At 38.4% G+C, this 22,173-nt stretch overlaps 1 long non-coding RNA gene across 2 annotated transcripts in view; it reads left to right on the top strand.

Annotated features, from left to right (window-relative positions):
* The window catches only part of LOC138688020 (uncharacterized), a 131,372-nt gene that overhangs the window by 1,506 nt on the left and 107,693 nt on the right, over positions 1–22,173 (top strand). For both annotated transcript variants that reach the window (XR_011327058.1, XR_011327057.1), the window contains exons 3-4: positions 129–187; positions 15,288–15,349. This is a non-coding gene — a long non-coding RNA (uncharacterized lncRNA). The remainder of the gene's footprint in view (positions 1–128; positions 188–15,287; positions 15,350–22,173) is intronic.

Genomic DNA, 22,173 nt, shown 5'->3' with positions numbered 1-22,173 from the left:
ATCCATTGGACCTGCTCATGTAAAAAAGCTGGGGTTTAGCCCTGTGTGACCACAAATGACTGCTGGGGATATTTTATACATCAGATACATGAGCCAAAGATCTCATCTTATGTTTATATCCATTTCAGAATCTGCAGAAACAAATGTGAAAAGCCCTTTCAGACACTGAAATCCTGTCCCCGTCAAGGTAAGAGGGGCATTTCATAACAACTTCATCACAGATCAAATCTTGTAATGCGATATTTAATTTTGACTTTGGATGTTTCTCTTATTACAAAAAGAAAATTAATTAAGCTGCTTTATTGATAGTGTTGCCCTATGTTACAAATATTTATTGGCCAAATTAGTTATTATTTATAATCCTGTAAATTCAGTGTAACTTCAGCGATGAGAAATTCACCCGGAAGTGGAGAAACATAAATCAACTCACAGTCGTTATTACCCTGATTCATTCCAACTCTATTAGAATTTTATATGTTGTTTCTATTCCTCCCTCCCCCCTGTATCCCCCCCCAATTAGTTTTGCTATTACCCAAACTGAGTTACACAGATCTGTTAACTTTGTAGAATGAAATCCCTAGACATGAGATCTGTAGTAATGGTTATTGTTCTGTGGCTGTAAGGATGGCTATGGATTCTGCTCTGTTCAGCATGGGGAAAGAATATGCTTTCTAATGCATGAGGTACCAGCAAAAATTTTTCTTGAATTGCCTGAATAGTTTAACTGCCATATGTCATCGTGACAACAGACACACAGATCAGAAAGTATCTCTGAATTGTTATTTTGAATACCGTTCTGTTAGTGATGATATTTTTATTCCTGCCATAGTTTAGCTAAATTATCCACTTCCTATAGGAAACAAATGATACATAAATTTTCAATATCACTTATGCAGCATGGTTTGCTTAATCTAGTATTTTGTACTATGTGGATTTTGGCTTCAGCTGCCATAATTTGAGGGCTTTATGTGCAGTCAGTATGAACTAGGTGTGCATCCTGATATACCTGATGCTGTGTGTCAATCTGGGCATTCGGACTTTTATAACTGTAAGGACAAGTCTGCAGCATTTATATAAGGGATACTGCCTCATGAATATCCCTTGTATTTCCTCTTAAACGTTTCCTATAACGTCTCTGTTGACTCACTGACCTTAAATGAAGCAAGTGAATACTGATACAAGGTAAGTAATAAATATGCAAACATGCATAAAATGTGTCTGAAAACTAAAATGGCAAACAATAACAGCCAAGTCTCCCCTCATCCCATTGCCAAGATGTGCAATTTCGCTTTCCCTCAGTAGATGTCAGCAAAACTACAAACGTGACCAGTTTACTGCTTCGAGTGCTGTTTACAATTTTAGTTAGTTTTCCAATTTCAGTTTTGCAAAGGAACAGCCCATCTAAACCGGTGGAATCTATTGCCCTCTGAAACAGGATTAGAGACTGCTATTCAGCATCTTAGAATAATATTGTATTCTCAGTAATGCAGAAGTCATACAGGACTTGAGTACAAGGGGCTTATTGGTACATTTTTAGAATTTTCTGAACATTTACCTCACATTTGCCCTCCAGGCAAACGTGAAGTAATATAAGATGTCTAATATTTTGCTTCTTTCTGTGAAGTAAATCAAAACCGTGGGAATGTTTTCATATAATTTGATTTACTCCTGTCTCCTACAATACATCTCCTACTCTGTTCAATTAACTCTCTGCCTGCTACAAGAAAGGGGCACAATCATGTTCTGACAGAAAGCAATGGCAAGTGTTCTGTTGGCTCTGCTGGGAGTTGTCAGCCCTAGAGGAGTTCACAACCACAGAGGAAGGATGTGGAAGGAAGTTTCTTACTAGAATTTTTTGTGTGTGTGTGTATGGCAGGGAGAAAAAGGGTGGTTTATTTCTGTGTGTAAGGAGCATTCATTTTGCTGCATATTACAAAATAAACAGAAATATTTCAAAAACATCATGTACATGAAATGGGGACCAGAGAATAAACATTCCAGTGTTTATTTGGTTAGAAATGAAGACATTCCATTATCTTCTGATTCTCACAGAAGGGTCTTTTCCTTCATCTGATCTCCAGCAGGAATCTTCAATTTTTTGTGATATATTGGGTACTTGTGAAGTGTGGCAGATTTGCACTTTTGGAAGTTAAGATCATACCCTCAGAAACAGGATCAGCCCAGAAAGCTGCAGTGAGCATCTCTCCACGTGCCTGTCACCATCTCATTGGCGAGAGCACCAAAATGAGCAGCACTAAGAATTAGAGGCCAGTTCAGCCACAGGCAGTGTTGGGGACATTTTGTGCGGTATTCGCTTGTCTGTAGGGAAATGGGCTGTGACCATTTTATCTTGGCTGCAGAGTGTGCCTACACATGCTGTAGCCAGCTAGAGCTGGCCAGCTCCAGAGCCAAATTCCTCTAGCCAGAGATGCAGCCACAAAAAAAAAAAAAACCCAAAAAAACAAACATTGGAGGGGAATCAGGTGGAGTAATTTTAACTTCTACCTAAGGGAGATAGAGAGCTGTGCTCCACAACCTGTGTTGGCTTATTGACAACAACACTGAACAAGTACCACACTGCTGGCAACATTGTACTTTGTTTTCCATGTCTTCCTCCAAACATTTTCAGTTCCTGTGTCACAAGCACATTTACAATGTGTTGCCTTCAACCCATAGGTTGGGAGCCACCATGGCATACTATTCCTTTTATGTTTTTGTTCCCCAAATTCTCTGTCCCTTTTGGTGTCCTCTCCTTCAGTGTCCTCTCCTGCCTCACTATCCTCTGTTCCTATGCTTATCAAGTGGTCTTTGATCCTTTTCTGCTTGTCAGTTGACACATTCTATATCAGTCCTTTTCTCAGCTGCACTTTTCTCATAACTCCGCAGGGGTGGGCTGGGAGATGCTCTCTGGCAGGCAAGCACTGCTAAAGGAATAATTACCCGTTCTAGGGATGGGTCCAAAACACAGGGCAGCCAGCGGAGTTTGGGCCCCCCACATGGGCCTATTGATGTCTGGGTCTCAGCCTGGGTAGATGAAGCAGACAAGGAGAAGCAGTTTGCCAAACTGAGCATGGGGTATGTGGCTCCAGGGTGATGAGGCAGCAGCAACGCGGAGCAAATTTTACTTAGAGGCATCTGTTAGCAGCCATTTGGGAGCTAAACCAAATGACCCCAGTGTAATCCTGCTCTGCTGCCTCCATTTTTCTGGGTTCCTTTCTTACTTGCATAGCCAGCATGAGGAAGCTGGTAGCTTTGGCTTTCTTTCTGACTCCTTCTTTGGCTCTCCTTGCTGAATGGATCTGTTTCTGCCTCTGTCACTCAGCTGTCGAGCAAGTCTGTTTCTTAGGTTTTGGCTTGCTCTGCAGGGTGTGAAGTAGGGAACGCCAAATCTGCTGCTGCTTTGCAGACGCTAGATTTGGAGGGCAGTCTTTGCCCCTTCGCCTCAGACTGAAACTGGAAGGAAATGGAAGGATCATATCTAGTGTATGCCTGAACGTGTTGGGGAAAATGTCCTCGACCTTTCTAGGGTTATGTGTATTGCTAATAATGTTCTGAATTTACATCTGAGCATATCGGAAGGTCATGAACTAAACACACGTCTCTGTGAAGTTAGGCAAGAGTTGCCTCTATATTACTGGAGTTGAAACAAGGTGCAAAAATAATATGAGTTGGCCCAGAGTTTACAAGAAGACTCAAGCAATTCGGCAACAGAGTGACAGGAAATCTCCCCATCTTCAGGGTTGTGCATAATGACAGAGCCAGAAGTACTAAAAAAGCATAGTGCCGAATGCTGCGTTAGGTTTCATTGTCTTCATGTAGGTCTCCTAGGAACCTTCTGAAAGCTGAACTTTTGCAATGAGATTGGGCATACAGCTATACTGCTGGCTAATTTAGGATGGTAAGTAGTTGGCCCTTATGTCACAGTAAGAGTGAAAATTGAATGTCCTCAACTTCATACATACTACAGTATGAAAGAAGAGATGTCTGAGTTAGTTTAACTTGGTGCTTGTGACAACTTTTTCAAGTCGTGATTACTGCACCGGTGGATTGGTTTAGTTGAAAAGGGAGGTGGTGGCAGGTCTGAGTTTTCCTTTAAATATGACTTCACCGGAAGAGCTGGCATAAGTTTTTATTAATATTAACAATATTGAGCATAACATCAAAGCAAAGTTTAACTATTATGCAGTTGCATAGCTAAATATGAAAAATAAGACCATGAGTCTTTCTGCATGTGCACTATTTCCTGACACTGATTTTCAGGCCTTATGTACATCAACAATAATGGACCAATCCAGCCAAAATTTGCTTCCACAGCTGCTGGCCTTAGGAAGTTCCCTGGGCCTCCTGTGTTCTGCAGCTGTGGAGGCTATTCCCTGCTCTGAATGAAAGAATCTCCCCTCTCCTGTGACTGCAAATGCTGAATGAGACATCCTGTAACACCCTGTTTAGAGGGGCAGAGCTGACAGCTGAAGGCCATCCTTGGCATTTTAGTCTCTGTAGATAATGACAGATGGTGCATAACCATGAGCAAGGAACTCCTTAGGTCCTAAAATAGGAGAAGAGATTTATGGGGAATTATTATAAAAGTTCATTGCCCAAAGGTCTTGGTGCTGGTTCTGCTCCAGAGAGAGTAAGGAGGAGCGATATTAAGCAGAGGTTTAAAGAAAAAATAATCTGGCATATTAGAGTATTGCAACATCTTAAGCGAGTGCAGAGAGCACATTTCTCCACATACACCAAGAGTAAGCCCAGGAGAACTGCTGCATGAAATGTGTCTTACAGAACCACACAAAACTTGCCTACTTTCAAGTTTTGCTCTGTGTTTAGATATAAAACTGTCTGTTGTAAGTTTCACTTAAATTCCTTAATTTGCACCTTTCAAATGACTTGAAGCCCATTTACGGTTTTGCAAATGAAACCTGATGGTTTCAAGTGAGTTTCAATTTGAGCTTTTAACATTCTTGTTCAAACCTGAAACTCAAAGTGAAATTCAGGGGGTGCAAAAACACGTATATGGAAAAATTAAAGGAAAAATTCACAAGAGCCTGTGCAAACCAAACTTGCAAAATTTCCTACAGCTCAGGCCCTATCTGTTTATGCAGATTATCTTAGTCTCCTCTTCTTTGCCATGTGGCTGTGGAGGCTAGGGGCCCTGATGGTGGTAGCTGTCAGGAGCAGTACTGCCAAAGAACTGCATTGTCTTTCCATGGTCAACTACTGTCCTTATGGGGACAGAAATTCATCCAAATCTAAATTTGTCTTCGGATTTCATACATGCATCAGTAAGGCAAGAACAGTTTAAGCTCTGTTGATAATGTGTAACTGAAGCTGAAGAAACAAGGTTTGAAGCTTATTTGGAGCAGGGAAAAGTTTTAGTAACTGAGCTGCAACAAATGGGTAATTACAAAGAGAACTAGGTGGTGGGGGTGGGAAACCAGATGAATTATGAGGTTTTATCTGATTTCCATCCCTGCAGCACTTTTGGTTGGAAAACAGAAACTAAGTGTGCCTCATTATTGCGTGAAATAAATAAAACAAAACCAGAATGCTGTGGTGGCTTCTTGATCTGTAAAGCATGCAGAGCTAAAACCACCACATGCAAAAACGATCACAAGAAGAGTGAGTGCAAGCTGAAGGGTTGGTGATACTTGCTCTTTGCAATGCACGCAGCTCACAGTTCTCAGCACAGCTGACCTCTTGGGAACTGATAGGAAGTCCTGGCTCTGCTTGAGTCAATGGGAATTTTGCTGTGGACTTCAGGGAAGCTGGAACTTCACAGCATAACCCATGTTGTGCAATATATTGTTCCTGGCTCTTAAAACCTTGCAAAATCTCATAGGTGGGCAAATATGCATTTGTAGTGCTCTGGGTCTTCTGTTTAGCAAGAATGGGAAATTAAAGGCAACCCATTTTCACTACAGCTAGCTAGGCTCCTGGTAGTGACATACTGTCTTACCCATGAAAATTAAATACATAAATGTAGAACTAACATGACTAAGTGGTCTCATGTTGCTCATTCCGCTTGTTTGTATGTGCCATCCCCTCCCTTTGTGCTGTCCTCTTAAACTGCTTCAGCACACACAGGCTTTGGCAATACTTAGAGGAAGGGGTTCTGGTGTTGTTTGGTCTTTAGGCACTAAGGTACACATCCTCACTCCCATTCATTTTGTGGGCCTCAAGTAGTAGTTGTGGTAGTTAATATTCAGTCCTGTTACTAAGATAAAGTACTTTTCTGTTAAGTAAACTGGCACCTCTGATTGTAACATTAGCAACAGAGAAATGCCATGTTCGGCAAGTGAATAGAGATTAATTTTTGGTCCTTGTTCTTGGATATCCTTAGAGATGTGCCATATCCCTAAGGAAGATATAAGAATGTTTTTGTCTTAAGAATATCTTTTTGTCAGCTTTGAATGTGGAGTCCTATAAGGCTGCCCATATCATTACAGAAGTGTTTGTCCTGTTCACTCCATTTGTTGAGCTCTTCCTGCTAAGTCAGCCAAAACTTTATTTTCACTGTATGTGAAAGATCTGACTGGTTTCAGTAATTTATGTTTGGGGGCAGGGCAAATTCAATTCATTGACCACTCAAAAGCTGTGCATTCGTAACTGAAATGGCTGGGGTTCCTTGTGTCTCCTTCCCTTGTCTCTTATCTCTGCAAGGCTTAGGGACAAGGACGAGATTTAGAGTCCTTTGGAGAACTTAAAAATGGAAAAGCTACATACTGTATCTTTTTCATTTAAGTAAGCCTACCTAAGTAAATGTACAGATGAAATGGCAAAAAGCTGGCAATAAAACGGTGTGAAGACTGAGGTATGTATTTCTTGTGTAGCACGTTGGTAGGGGTCCCAAAGCAGGTCCTTATATCCTTTTATATGCCAAAGCTGTAGACAAGTGGGAACTTAGGACTGAAATAGCACCATTAGTAGCTTCCAGTAATCTGTTCCTGTGGAGGGAAAGGCATTGCTAAGGAAACAACAACACTTATTTTAATGAGAGTTTGAAAATCACTTCAGCAAATCACAGTATTCATAAGGTGACACGCCAGGGTGAATTGACCTTATAAGGTCCACTTCAGGAAATATCATGGTATTATTTCCCAATATTTTGAACCTGGCCTTTTCCTATAGAAGCTCCAAAAAGTTTAACATCTGTAGAGGAAGCAGCTGGGATCTTAGAGGTAGAGACAGCTTGCTACACCAGTCAATAGATATCCAAATTAAGATGCCACATCAAGAACTTTTCCTTTCAGGAAAGACAAAACAAAATAAAATTTGAGGTTTATTTCTGTGGTGGCTCATCTGGAGAAACCCTCTAATGATTGTATTGTGTTCATAAGTATGACACAAAATCAGCAGGGTGTAGCTAGTGGTGTAGGATTTGGAACATTCATTTAAGGCAGAAAAATAAGCAGGAAGAGAACTGATTGCCAAGGGTGTGTGAGAATCAGTTGGGGTAGGATTTGCTTTGTCAGTGTTGTAACCAGCCTGTGAGTGCTCCTTCTGAAGTCTGCAAATTGCACACATAATATAGCTGCCCACACACTATGTGTTTAATGCCAGCTGTGGTTGGTTTTTTTTTTTTTTTTTTAAAGTATAGATGAATAAGGGAAATTATATTTAAGCTTGTTTAAGTTGGGCATGTGACACACCAAAAAAATTGCCAGCTTATTTTCCCAGCCTTGCTTTCTCCAAGAGCCCAAATAGCTTCAGTTGCCTCAGAAATCCACAGTGATTACAATGTATTTATTTATTATTATCTATGCAGACACAAAATTACCTCAGCAAAGAAGAAGCCAAAACAATTCCTTGATTTTGGGAGAAAAATTATTCAGCCCCCATCTCTCTTCCACCCACAGCCTCCTTCTGGGGGCTGTGACTTTGTCATATGCTTCAGCAGGAAACATATGTTTGGCTGCATTTGAACTTTCTAGAGTGTGTTGGATCTTACAGGTATACTGTCAAATGCAGTTTGTATTGGACGGGAGGTGCTTCACTTGAGTACATCAAAGTGCTAAGGTTTCCTGTAGAATTGATCTTCATGGTTTTCCATACATGACTAGTTATTTATGTTTTGTTATTACACAATTTCAAATAATGTAAAAGTTAAAGGGAAGAAACACTTTCTGTGCTCTGTAAGAGGGATGTGGGACCAAGTTCACTTCAGCAGAGAGCTGAGTAAATTGTTGAGAAGCGTGATAAAATAAGATTGTACAGTCTTCTGGAATTTTGTGTGGGTCGATGAATAGAGTAGGGAAGTATGTTCCATTAATTTCTAAGGGATATTTCCTATGTATTGATGAAGGGGCCTGAGTTCTGTTCAACACCATGGATGATATAACTGGAGATCATTAAATGAATTAGCTGTATTAGGTGTTCCACCCAGTCATGTTTTACAGCGAAAATCACGGCGTCAGACCAGATATTCATTTAATGAAATACCAGCAGTGGCCTTTTCTTATAAGGTCAGGTATAGACCCTCTAAACTTTTGGAAACTGGCAGCTTAAGAATATCTTGTGCTGGGTTATTGTGTTTAATAGACATGGGCATATTTATCTTTCATGAACTGATCAAATCCCTTTCATAAAGCATTCTTACTTTTGACTTTCACATATCCTATGGCAACAAATTCTTTTGTTTGTTTTACATCATTTTAAATGGTAGTCCTACTTTATTCTTTTATTGTGAAAAATAATGACTAGTCATTCCCTGTTGAACCATATTTCCTTCAAGTTATCTCTTTTCAACTAAAGTGTTATTTTATTTTGTTTCCCACTGTGTAGAAGCTTTTTCATATCTGTCGTCTCTTTCTAGTAAAGATCTCAGTCAAACAAATGATCTAGAATTAGAAAGTATTGAACAATCTCTATGTCATACACTCTGTCCTCCAATCCATTGGTAGAAAAGCAATGAGAAAGAGAAATTATTTAAAAATATTCTTCAAGACTAGATACAGTTCAGGATCTGAATCTGTGTGCCACTCCATACTCCCTCCTGTAGTGGATATAATGTGCTTGCAAGTCTTGAGAGCAAGTGTTAAAGACAAAATATAATTAAAGATGGAGATTTAAAAAAAAAGAAAAAAGTGAGATGTGCTTGCCGAAGTTAGATCATAGCCCATTAAACAGGTATTTAAAACAACAGCTTGTCTAGAAAAAGTATATCTGTTCTAGATGTTTTGCAGCAAAACATTTGCTAGAGAGCAACAGAGGACTCCTAGTGTTAGACTGTAGGATGCGAGGATTTGTACAGGCACTGCGGGTAGGGAACTGCTTGAAGGAGAGAGGAGAGTGGGTTCTGTTGAAAGGGAAAGTACTGGGCAGGAAGGAAGGTTACAAATGAAGTTCCTTGGTGATCAGTCAGGGGACTGGATATGTTTTATACTTTTATTAATGACTTTGGCATAACAAGACATAGAATGTTGAGGAAATTTGATGATGATATACAGTTGGGACCCATTGCTAATGCAGAAGGGGCAAGAATATCTTACAGGAAGAAATGGATGTCCTCTAGGTTTGGAGTAATAGGAACAGGCTGAAAGTAATGGAATGAAGTGCAAGGTCATGCACTTTGGGATCACTGACAATTTCTGATATAAATTGGAAGCTCATTGTTTGGAAATAACGGAGGAACGGACAGACCTGGGTATATTAGGTGATCACAGGATAGCTAGTAGCCAGCAATATGTTCCAGGTACAAAAGGGCAAATGGAACTTGAGATTGACCAAATCTTCCCAGTTGAAATAAGGAAGTATTTGTGTCTGACAAGGCATGATAAAGCTGTATCTGAATACCATGTACAACTCCAATTTTCCTTGTTGAAAAAAGGGAACTCAAGCCACAACAAATCCACAGAAGAGTTACCAGGATCATGGGAATGATAAGCTTATCTGCAAGAAGAAACAAAATTGGCAATCGTTTATTTAGCCTAGCAAAATGAAATCTGAGATATGACTTATAAATATATCCATGGGAGAAAATGCCAGAAAAGCAGTGCTATTTAAAAGACAAAAATTAAACACAAACAAATCAATATAAACTGGCCTTGAGGAAATTTGAGCTGCAGTTTAGATTTCTAACTAACAGAAGAGCCAGGTTCTGGAACAAGCATAGTGAGACCTAATGAGAAGAACTAACTAGTTTTATAATAGTACAGTATGCTTTTCTGTGGATGAAGCTAATGGCATGACCCAAAAGTCTTATGGAGGAGCTTTATAATTTCTTGCTTAATCATAAGTTACTCCCCTTTGGTTAGCACTTGGATGGCAACATTTTAAGGAGTGTGTAGAAATTACGTGAAATTTTATTTTTGATTCAGTGGTTAAACTTGAGAATCGGTAATGCCTTAAGATATTTTCACTGTAGTAGATCAAACCTTGATGCTGTAGAGAAAAATACCCTTTCTAGGAGGCCACAAAATGTAACAAATCCTTATGGTTTTGGAAGTGAAGGCATTAAAGCTGCAATAAATGTCATCTGTCATTACCCCTCTTGAAAGACTAGCAAATCAGTGTGCAGAGCTAGAAGCTGCTCCACAGTGCCAATATTTATTCCAAATTTCATGGATTTCCAGATTTTCATATGCTTTGTTATAATTTATTTTTTATAACATTCATTTTTCACCAATTAATAGTACAAATGGCTTACTTATTCCGCTTAATGCATTTAGATGGACCAGGCCTTTTTACTTCCCAATAAAGAAAATATTTGACATTCCCAGTTTAACTTGTGTTTATAACTTGCTCAAAAATACATTTGCTAAAGTCCCTTCTTATCTGTTTCCATCTCAGAGCACCCAAGGAAGGAAGGTGTCATGAAACCAGAATAATTTTCTTCTTATTAAAAGGACTCTCTTAATCTATACACAGCCAAAATCTTGTTGATAAAATTGTCAACATATTCGTGGTCTAATCAGAATGACATGGTATTCAAAGAGGAATATTTCATAAGTATTTCCCATTCATAACAATAGAATGCAGCAGTGTATGAAAAGAAATATGCTGTGTGGAAATTTATATAGACGTCAATCAGTGTTTTATGTTCTCTGGTCAAGATAAGTTGTACTTTTGAAATCCTCTAAAAGCTGCTGTAATACTTCTGTTTCAGAAGAAAAACAATTGTCCTTCTGGCAGGATTAAGTCCATGACAGCTTTTCTCCTTTTTTTTTTTTTTTTTTTTTCCTTTTGATGTGCATGTCACCATAGGTTCATATATGTAAGATTTTTAAAGCCCAGCAATGCCAAAACTCCTCCTCTTCTTTTAGCCAGATGTTTCATTTTAGAAACATCTTTTTCAATGAAAGTAAAGTAGATTCAAACTTTTGAAAAGTGGATTAACATAAAATAAATATCCCAGAATATTTGCAAATGAAAGTTAAATTCTTCTGACTGAAACAAAAAATGACACCAAAGGGGCTTTTAAATGATGATTCACGTGCTAATTGGCTAAAATTCTTTTTTTCATATGCTAACGTTTGCGCAGCTGTGTTTGTAATATATCCTGAAAAATTTAAGATGCATTACTTAAGATATATTTCTATGCTCCTTGTGGTTTTAGGAGAACTTCTCTTGAAAGAAGGGCTTTTGTTCAGGGAACTTGCTATGCTCATTACTCACAGGAAGGATGGTGATGTTTTTCTCAATGTTATGTCTCAAAAAAAAAAATTGTAGAACCCACAATCTCAAAGTTTGCATACTGGTTTGACACAATAATGGTTTTCCATGTGAAGTTTTTATTTTGTATGACTTCTGTAGTTGGGACAATTACTGAACTGTGAAAAACTCTTCATATATATACCAGTGCACTGTACTCCAGATGAACATGAGTAACACTGTTGATCAGATCTTCCACATTAAATACAGAAATACCATTCTTTTATGTATGCATTCCTCATCCATATACAATGCAGGCTAATGCATTCTGACATTTCCACACAGCTCTTCTCTAGCATCCTAATCTGGCTGCATGTTTCACAAATAATCTGACGTGTGCAGCTATCGTGAAGTTTTTAGTACATAGGTCAGGTAACATTTCCTTGCTGAATGGTTAAATAAAGTGACTGTTTTCTTAAGGTCATCTAAATAAGAAAATAAGAAATGCCTTACTGGATCAGAGGAGCTCTGTGGCTGCAACCATTGCAACAGGAGACACTATAGGGAGTGCACATGAGCCTTACCACTTGCTGTGGTCTATTCTCCTTAGACTCCCCATCATCTGCAGTTGTTATATAGGGATATCGGTGTGTACAGCCCACCAATAATCATTGTATATTATCCACTTATGGACCTATTGTCCGTGAATTTGTATAATCCCTTTCTGAACCTGCTGGTACACTCTGTCCTTGCCACCTCCTCTGGCAGCAAGGTCAGGAAGCGTACTGCCTGCTGTGTAAAGTACCTTATCTGTTTTGGTTTAGGTGTTAATTCAGTGCCTCCTAATAGCACCCAAATTGCAGGATTTTTGTAAATAAAATTTCTACATTCATTTTTCACATTTCCTTCATTGTTTTGCGAACTCTGATTATATTCCCCTTTGATCTTCTCTCCAGATTGATAAATCCTAGACTTTTTTGCTCTCCCCTTGTAAGTCAACTGCTGGAAACCATTGATCACTTTAGCTGCTCTCTCTACATATTCTCTACTTCTACTATTTCTTTTCAAGATGCAAAGACCAGAAACCATGTAATTTCTGATGCTGAGTGAACATCTGACATTGCTGATTTCCCTAAGGCTGTATTTCATCCTCTGTTGGCCTTAATAATGTCTTACCTTTGGTGCTTAAAGGTAATGGTAGATTCACTGAATTTCAGTTCTCTAGAAAATGGACATTGCAGTAGAAGGATTAAAAGTAAGTAGCATAGCTGTTGACAAAATAAACCCAGAGAGCTAAATACACAGTTGTTTAGGCTTCCCCGAAGGAATCAAGTTTGACTGGATATGGAACTAAACTATCTGAACCTGACAAAATAGGTGAGTGGAATGTATACATGTGAAAATAGAATAAGAGTTTGATAAAGCTGACTATATCTTTAAAACTTATTTTTAAATTAATGTAAGCTGATTGTATCTTAATGAGAAAGCTGTAGCCATCTGTATGAAACATGGAAAGAACTAGATTATTTTGAATGGTTTGACAAAGCAGTTGCAGACTAGCTCATAAAAATCCTTTTCTAGTGCCATAGTCCTATGATGGGAAAAGGCCATAAAGAATTTAGCAGTTTTGAATGTGACCTCATCATTAACTGTGGCTTCTTTATTGATGGTTTAGGACAAAGCGTGGACGTAGTGCTGTTAGGGCTGATGCACCCCACAGTTTATAACTGTGTGGAGTAATCAGCCCTTCCTTCTACTGACTTCGCATGCAATTAAAAAAAGTGAAAACAATCCCATCTTCTTCTCTTGATTGGTACTGAAGGCTGCGATTATGAACTTCCTGAATGGAAATTTCCTTCTGAGCTAAGAAGCTGACTCTGCTCTTAAGTCCAATAAAACTATTTTAATCCAAAAGCTCTAAATCTAAGCCATAGGGTTCTGGAAGAGTTATCTTACTAAGCTCAAAAGATATCTCTACTTAAGTCTTGAGTCTTTCCTTTTTTTTTTTTCCTATCTCATTTTTGGTCTTTTCAAATATTGTTGCTAAACTGCTCTCCCTTTCCTAAGCTTCAGCTTCTCTTTCTCTCCCACTCTCTCACTCTCTCTCACCAGACCCAAACTCCTGGTGTATACAGATTATAACAGTTCGTGTTTTTCCACTTTCCCTCATTTTCTCATGTTTACTTGCTTGCTTCTTTCCCCAGCTTTTTCTCCTGACACAGGTGGTCTCTCTTCTTTTGGAATGGTCTTACAAAACAATATAATATAGCTTTATCCTCAGTTTGGCAGCTGCTGGTGTACTTCACATGCTTAAAGACAGGTGGGTACAAAAATTAGTTACTGTGAGGTACAAATGAAAGGGAAACCACAGTTCACAAGGTATGCTGTGTTAACTGCCATTGTCAGTGCTCTGGTTCTGCTGTAAGACGAACTTCATGGTGCAGTTACAGGTAGAGGAGAGAAGGCCAAGTTAACTCATACCTGTGACGGTTAGTGGTGTGTAAGAGCACACACAGAAGTTACCATGGAATGACAGACATTTGAGGTATATACATCACTACAGATATTACTTAGCTTTCAGGTAACCTCCTGGTAGTCTGTGAGGAATGCAAATAACTTTCTGTTTGATTGACATTATAATCCACCTCCAGTTGCCAAACTGATAGCAGCAATGTAGAGAGTGCCTCACTGGGTGAGTGCTGAAGCATCTGCCCATGGCTAGCATGGGGTCATCATCCTAGAAGGAGCTCTGAGGCTAAAAGAAGCAGAGCCACTGTGGCTGTGTAGCAGGGGCCATGGACAAAGCAAGCTTACTGTTCCACTGGAAGGGAGAAAGAAACCTAGCTGTGATTTTTGGTTTTGCTTGAAAAAAAGAAAAAGTAGTCTTGGGCATACATAGGAAGTAGTAGAGACAGAATGGAAAAGGCTACCATAGTTTTGACTTGTTTCCTTTCACCATTTTAAAGACGGTGCAAAGTTTGGTCAACAGCTGTGCCTTCCACTGATGAAGCCATGTGGGCAGCTTCACTGCCCTGTCTCCTTTAAGTTTCAGGTATCATCTCCTCTGCTGATGTATGCTTCATTGACTTGTTTGTCTTCTAAGCTTCATGTAAACTTACTGTATTTCTCTAACCAAGCCTGGAAAGCGGAAGAGAAATGAACATATTCTGCTTCTATAGAGAAAGAATGAAGGGAGATAAACAAGGAAAATAAATAACAAATCAGGAACAAATATGTAGTTACTTTTTTATCCCTATTTTCCTGTTCATTCCTTGGAGTGTAGGAATAACTCATTTCTCATTTCCACTACTAATAAATACTGCTAGCACTTTAAAGTCAAGACCACATATCCCATAGTTCCCCAAGGCATTTCCCAGGAGTACAAAGAAAGCGCTCAGAGTTTTTGAGAAGGGCATGTCTCTAGGGAGATGTTTAGCAGAGGTAGGACTGTTTTCAGTCTTGTGTCTTTGTTCTGTGTTAAGTGTAAGATAATGCCCTTCACTGAAGTTGATAAAATTGAGGTGAGCCGAGTTAATCCTTCAAAAATCTCTGCCACTTTTCCACCTCTCTTGCTCCACAGCAATGTATGTGTTTCACTCCAAGTTATTGTTAATCTTTACTGCACTCCTGTCTTACAACGTGAGGCTGGAGGGACAACTCCTCATAGCAAGAGACTAATTTCTGATTCTGTGTTCTAGGTAGTGAAATACAGGACAACTCATATATCTACTGGTTGAAAAACTTGATACTCTGATGGTAGGTGAGTGCATAAAAACACATTTCTGCAATGCTTTGTCTGGGGGTAAGAGTGCTGTACATCAGATGGAAGTAACTTCTGCCTGATTTACTCATGTGGGCTGTGTGATGCGATACAGAGTTATAATCTGCATAAGTACATAGATTATTAATGGTTATATACTTAGCTAGTTCTGTTCTGTTACTGCCAAAATGTTATTTATTTCAGTAACTCTATGTGGCGATGGGTTTCACAGGTTGTATGAAGAAATGCTTCCTTTTCTTAGTTGTAAACTTAACTAAATGAAACTGGGCTCTAAATGTGTGTATATAACTTTTGACCTTGCATTTTGAGAAGTGGAGCAGGTCCTCTTTTTTCTTCAGAAGATCTTCACTTGATTAAAAAGTTTTCGTTGCCTAAGTTTTGCTAGTCACATCACATATAGCAAAAATAAACACACCAGCTGATGAATGGAGGACAAGTTACAAGGCTAGGAGAGGGGGGGTTGTCACCTATACTTGCACAGAAAAATTAAGATTTATTCTTTCTTTGTTTCTGTATGCAGTATGTTTCTTGCAGCCAAGCTGAACTTCTGCATTTAAATACATAAGTTGTGTATAAGCTTCATTTTAAATGCAAGGATAATCCCATCACTTACATTGAGTTCATTTGTAGAGACTTTGCTGAGTTGAAGTTTTAATTCCACGCATTTTTTTAAATTCTGCAACACTTAAAACAATGATCCAGGTATAGGATCTTTGCATTGACCTCCTAAGGTAACAGGAGCAGCATTTGAAAATATAATTTTACTTAACAGATTTGAAAATTAATTAAATTATAAATAACTATGAAATGTTTTCATCGACAGATGTCTAAGGACATTTCAGATTAGGGTAAGCATCATTATTGTCCCTTTATACCTGAGGAAACTGAAACATGTAGAGGTTAAGTGCTTGCAGGAGTATTAGAACCAGGGAAACTTATGAAAGCCTTGTTAGTTCATCTGGTGAATCCAGGCCAGAGCCTTAGCCCAGACTGCTTCAAAATTCTGGCTAAGTATGCTTTCATACATTTTCATAATTCTCACTCCTCAATCAAATTAGATGTAAGAATTAGAGGCCCAGTCATATATGTCTTGAAGATTATGAAAGTCTTGTTCTCAAGTTCACTGGGAGTAAAAGTGAGCCTTCAATTCCCAGAAGTTACCTATCATTTATTGTTTTCCTTGTTTCAGGTGTGTTCTATTTCCTAAGCCTTTTTCTATGGACCTATAAAAGAGAAATGATTCTCTATTTAACAGTTTGATTAGAGAAAGGTTAACCTGGGGGGTGGGGTTTATTTATTCAGTACTGCCTCTTCTTAGTCAAAGTTGTTGATTCTTTGTGTGATTACCTGGAAGCATCACTATTTCTTCATTTATGCCTAGTTTACATATTTGGGGGGGGAAACAGACTAGCACTGGAAAGAGAAATGTTGGTTTTTTAAGAACACAGCTAATTTAACAAAAACAGGCTATTAATGGAAACAAAAATATTCAAATGTTTGTTGGACCTACATGTATTTGAATCATTCAGTTGAAAGGATTTGAAGGCCAGGCTTGTATTCCACTTAAGACACAGTAGTGACAGAAAATGATTGCACTTCATTTAGGTATTTCTTCAAGTTACCTAAAGGCATAATATTTGCAACCCCTACTTAAATACCCAATGAAATTAATTTAATTGTAAGGAAGCTATTTGATACTGTTACGGCACTATATGTCTTCACATTTGACAAGTACCAGCATTTAACCTTTTAATTGAAAATTACTTTGGGGATCCTGCCAGAAACTGCAAACTGAAAACACTAACCCCTATTATTGAGTCATGTAATACAATAGGTACAAAGTCAGATGTCCTTGACCGGCACACTCTGGGGCTGTGTGGGTGGGAAGTTCTGTGTCCTTCCAGAATGAACTTCCTTCTGCTACAAAGGCTGATTGTACAGTTCAAGGATCGTTTCATTATTTCTGTATACAGATACTTTTAAGAAGATAAATTGATTATTCCCCCTTACAAAAGTGCTTTTACTTGATATTGTTTAAGGCAGGAGCAGTGCTTCAAGGGGAAGAAAAGTTTTATTATTTTTTTAATGTCTGGATTTTTTGAATATGTGAATATATTGAATATATATTTTTCAATATATATGTGAATATATATTGATTTTTATATAGGGTGGGGGTGCGAAGGGAGAGAAGGGAGACAGGGAGAGGTATTCCCTTACATCTTCCAAAAGAATCGGAGTTGGAAGCTGCAATAAGGTATGGGATTAGTGAACATCTCCACTAGTAATGACTTTGCACAGCTCAGGTTATGCAGCCACAGCACTTCCTAAGAAAGGATGAGTGCAGCTCCAGACCATGCCACAAGGACTGTGTAAGCGTTTCATTTAGCTCTGTAAAAGATTCTTAGTTAAAAGCTGCTCAGTGTTGCTATTTTGTCTGTAACTGTGTTTTCAGAAGTACTTTCTAAACTGGGACTTAAATTGATAACGATCCTTGACAGTTCCAATGTTGTTGTCTGGAGTTGGGTACCCAGAAATTGAGATAAACAAGATGTGTTTTCAGACCCTCGGAGTGTCTTGGCTGTTCTGAACACTGCAGCTGTAGGAAAGTGGAAGTTAAGAGTCCACAAAGCAGGAATTTTTACTCTGCTAATGTAATTCATGGAGAGGTACCAGGATTACTCGCTGCCAGTTAAAGGCTTTTCAGCATTGCTGGCAAAACTAGATTTCACTGCCTTGAGGACCTGGGCTGTATCTCAGCTGGGAATGGGAAGTTAAAGTTGATCTAGGGAACAGAGACCTGATGAAACAGATTTGCTGTTCTCTGGTGCTTTGAAGATGGTGACTGCTGTTGCTCCTTTGAAGCTTCTTCCTGCCTTTGGTGGAAGTGAAAGGAGAAGGAACAAGGCTGGCTTTTTAAAGGTTTGCCGTAACAAAACAGGTCTCGGAGTTATAGCTGTTTTGCCTTCATTGCATTTAGTTGAAATGAGTGAATGGGTTCTAAATTTAATGACAGATAGAAAGAAGGATAGAGCATGTGATTGTTTAAGCTTCCTCCCGCTAGGAGACCAGTCTGAACTGGAGAAAAGTTAGTTTTGACTCAGTGTATCTAAAATTTAGATTGTGCAGCTTAAAAACCTGTGTTATTGTGAGCTCTTTTGAATAGAGGTCAATTTTATGAGACAGTATGCATGAGTGGTGAAAAAGCTTTTGTGTAAAAATGTGAGCCATGGTTTGGTAAAAGTAGAATGCATATAAACTGATCTCATGCAAATTCTCTTGAAAAAGCATGCAGCGGTATAAACCCTTTCCAGAAGGGAGGCTCCAGTCAAGTGAAGAATTGTAGCTACATTGTTCTGCAGCCTGGTAGGGGAGCACACTGCAGCTGTAAGTGACTTGCATTGGTAACTCCTCTTTCCATGGTTAAGTTTCATGGAGTCCCATAGCTGCTCAGTAGTTATCTATAAAGGTTGGAATTTTGGCTTCTAAATACATTCAAATCCAGTGTAGTATTTAACTGGAAATACAAAACATTAAAAAAAAAAAAAATCTTGTCAAGTAAGGAAGAATTCAGTCTGTCAATAAACTGAACGTGCATAAATACCCTGTGAATGGGAAGTAATAGGGGATATTGCTTAAAAGTAGAGGTTAAGCTGTGATTATAGGAATAGGAAGGAATACACAAAACTTGGCTCTGTGAGTGTGTGCTGTGGAAATACCTGTGCCAAACTAAAGGAACATAGAGCCCCTGGAATTAGATCTGGAAATAAGCTGTAGTTAGTTACTGTTACTTGCATAGGCCTGGTTTGTGCATGTCATATGCAGATAAATTTTGTGAAAGGATCTACTTACATAAACATTTTGTCATGCAAGTAACTTTCGTTAATGCTGCTTCCTCAGTCAGGTCACTCATGTGAGGTAGCAGAATTAGGCCACAAGCTAGTGCCAGTCAGCTTCTCTTTTCAAATCTGGGTGTTTTAGTCTTGTGGCTAAAACTAAAATGCAGTGCTTCCCACCACCCTAGCTTTACTAACAATTTTGATTTTGTGAAAGGTCAGCACATGAATGTGTCTTGTAACATTACACATTGCCTTTACTCAAAAATTCACATGCACAAGGAAACTGACAAAACAGTTTATTTTGGAAAATTAGTAAATCCAAATGATGGATACCATGTGTCAAAATAATCCTTGGTGCACGTGCTTGCATTTTCACACAGACGTTTTTGAAAATTATACTGTGGAAACTAAATAGAGATATCAGTTTGCCAGGGAGCAGGCTTAAGCCACTTTTCTGTACAGACTGCAAGATGTGGTCTCTTTTACTGAGCGTGGAAGCAAAAGCAGTTCCATCTTTACTTTAGCCCTTCGCTATTGTTCTCCAGAGGTGCCAGACAAGATCTAAAGGACCAATTAGTGGAGTTAGGCAGAGGAGGATTAAGGCTGAAATTTCAGAACTAAAGATGTAAGAATAGCTAAATAGTCTCATTTCACTGTAAAAACTTGGTGCTTAGTTGAAGCTGATTCAATTCTAGAGTCAGTGGGGAAGAGAGACAGGCATCTCCGGAAGGAGTTTATTTGATGTTCATCCTGTATATTCTAAAAGGGAAGAGGTAATGGAGGATGTTATAGTAAAGTTCTTAGCCCCTAAATCCTGACAAATATAGCACCGTTTAAACAAGTGAATAGTTTTTCTTTTACCTGCTTGCTTTAAAACCTTAGGTAAGTCTCATGTGAAACAGTTAACTTTCACCTTGGTCAAATGTGAATGGAGAATGATTTTGGGGATGCTGAGACTGTGCTGCCGTGTTTGATTACATTTCATTGATGCTTTAAGGACAGGCTTGCCCCCCCCCCCCCAAGAGCCCAAATACAAAAGTGCATGTAAGCTCTTTGCTGAACCTGTCCAGGGTGATACATAGCAAATCTTGAACTGGAAGAGTAATGCAGAGTTCCTGCGTTCCAGGACATTGAACTAACCAACAAGGTCATTACCTGGGAATAGAAGGATATGGACTTGTTTTGGTTGCTTTCTTAGGTGTTTTGAATATAGTTAGTGGGACATTTCTGCACATACATTAACAAGTATTTTGAAGTAGTAGCAGTCTGCTTCACCTGCACAATGTTGTATATGTGGGAATATAAATGGAAGAGAAGTTGAGGTCTCTTTGGTAACAAGGCTCTAGCCTGCTTTTATTTTGATTCTGGTTAATGTTTGCTCAGTGAGCTGGAAATGGGAAATCCACCTTTGAAAGCATCATATGAGTATCATGCTGACAACCAAAATCTCTTCTGTGGAGACTTAAATTTGCCCAAACATTTTAAAAGTTTGGTAAAGTTGGGTTTTCAGTCCTCTTCCTAAAGTAGAAAGAGGCTTACTACTGTCAGTCTACACTGTTGCCATGAGAACAGGGCATTGCCTGATTTTCCTTCCTATATATGCCTTAAAAAAGATGCTGGGACTGTAAAATAAATTACTGTTTTGTAATTTAGCTTTAAGCAAAAGGAATTTTTCAACAGTGACAGTTCTGGAAATGCTTTAACTTTTAAATGCTGACACCAAATAATAAGTAAAACCTTGTGATTAATGTTTCCAGAAGGGACTATTAACATTATCCTACATCTGTTCATGATATAATCTCCAAATGAAAAACACTCACTTAAAAAAAAAAAAGAAAAGCAAAAAAGGAAACCCTAAAGAAGTATATGTTTATGCAGCATTTCAGTGCAGACTTAACTCTAATGTGTGGACATCCTTGGTAAGACTTAACCAACTAATTTTTCATCTGATCATTATTTAGTCAAACCTCTATGGTACTCCTGAGGTTGCTTAAATTTCATTGACAACATGTCGTTTCATTTGCTGAAAAATGTGGTCATTTTAAATTACACTACATGAAAGAGCTTTTTATTACTTAGAGTAAAATTAGCCATCATATTTGATGAAAATACTTAATGGTAGATCAGGCATAAAGTTCTGCTAAACATAATTTCATAATTAGTTCTTGCTGATTTAAATATTTGAGATGGTATAGGAGGGTTGTTTTTTGTGACTAGGAGGAATTTGCAGGAGTCCCATCTTTTAGGAAATGTTTAGGAGTACCAAAGCAGAATTTGTAGAACATATGGCAGCAACTCATTCAGAAAATAATTATTCTGAAAACAATTACCTGTATTGGTTGGGAATAATTTGCCCATGTAAGACAAAACCCTAAATTGATGTATGTCACCAAGATAGCTGTATTAGTTTCAGTCTGTATGTCTTGATCTCAAATTTATTTTACTTAATGAATAAAAGTGTATGGAATTCATGTGCTCTATGAAAATGTATGCTGAAAAATCATCCTTTTTTATGCAAGGGTGGTGTTTTTGTTAGTATTAAACTACAGTTTGTACCATGCCAAATACTTTCTAAAATGTATAAATTGGCATTTCTGGTAGCTTTTTTAGATTCCTGTTGAATAGTCATTTTGATCTCTGTTGAGTGCTATTTCCCATGAACAACCGATTTACAGTTTTCAAGTTTTCTTGCTTTAGCTGGCATAAGAAATCAGTGATAACCTAACAGTTACAGGCAGTATCACTTATAGGCCACCATGTGTGGTTTGTTTTTTTTTTAACAATGCATCTTTTAATTGATGCTGTTTCCTGCTAGTATACTTTAGTTTCAACAAACAACTCTGCTGTTGTGGTCTGGGTACAAAAGTGAGGTGCAAATTGTGAGGCATGGAATGCAGGGTGCATATAGCTAGGTGTCTTATGCAAATTTAACATCTGCATGTGGTAGAGCTAAAGTGCTGTCCCAGG

Source organism: Haliaeetus albicilla, chromosome 12 (assembly GCF_947461875.1).
Source record: "Haliaeetus albicilla chromosome 12, bHalAlb1.1, whole genome shotgun sequence".
In the NCBI taxonomy this organism is placed as follows: domain Eukaryota; kingdom Metazoa; phylum Chordata; class Aves; order Accipitriformes; family Accipitridae; genus Haliaeetus; species Haliaeetus albicilla.
This window is presented reverse-complemented; position numbering and strand designations above follow the sequence as displayed.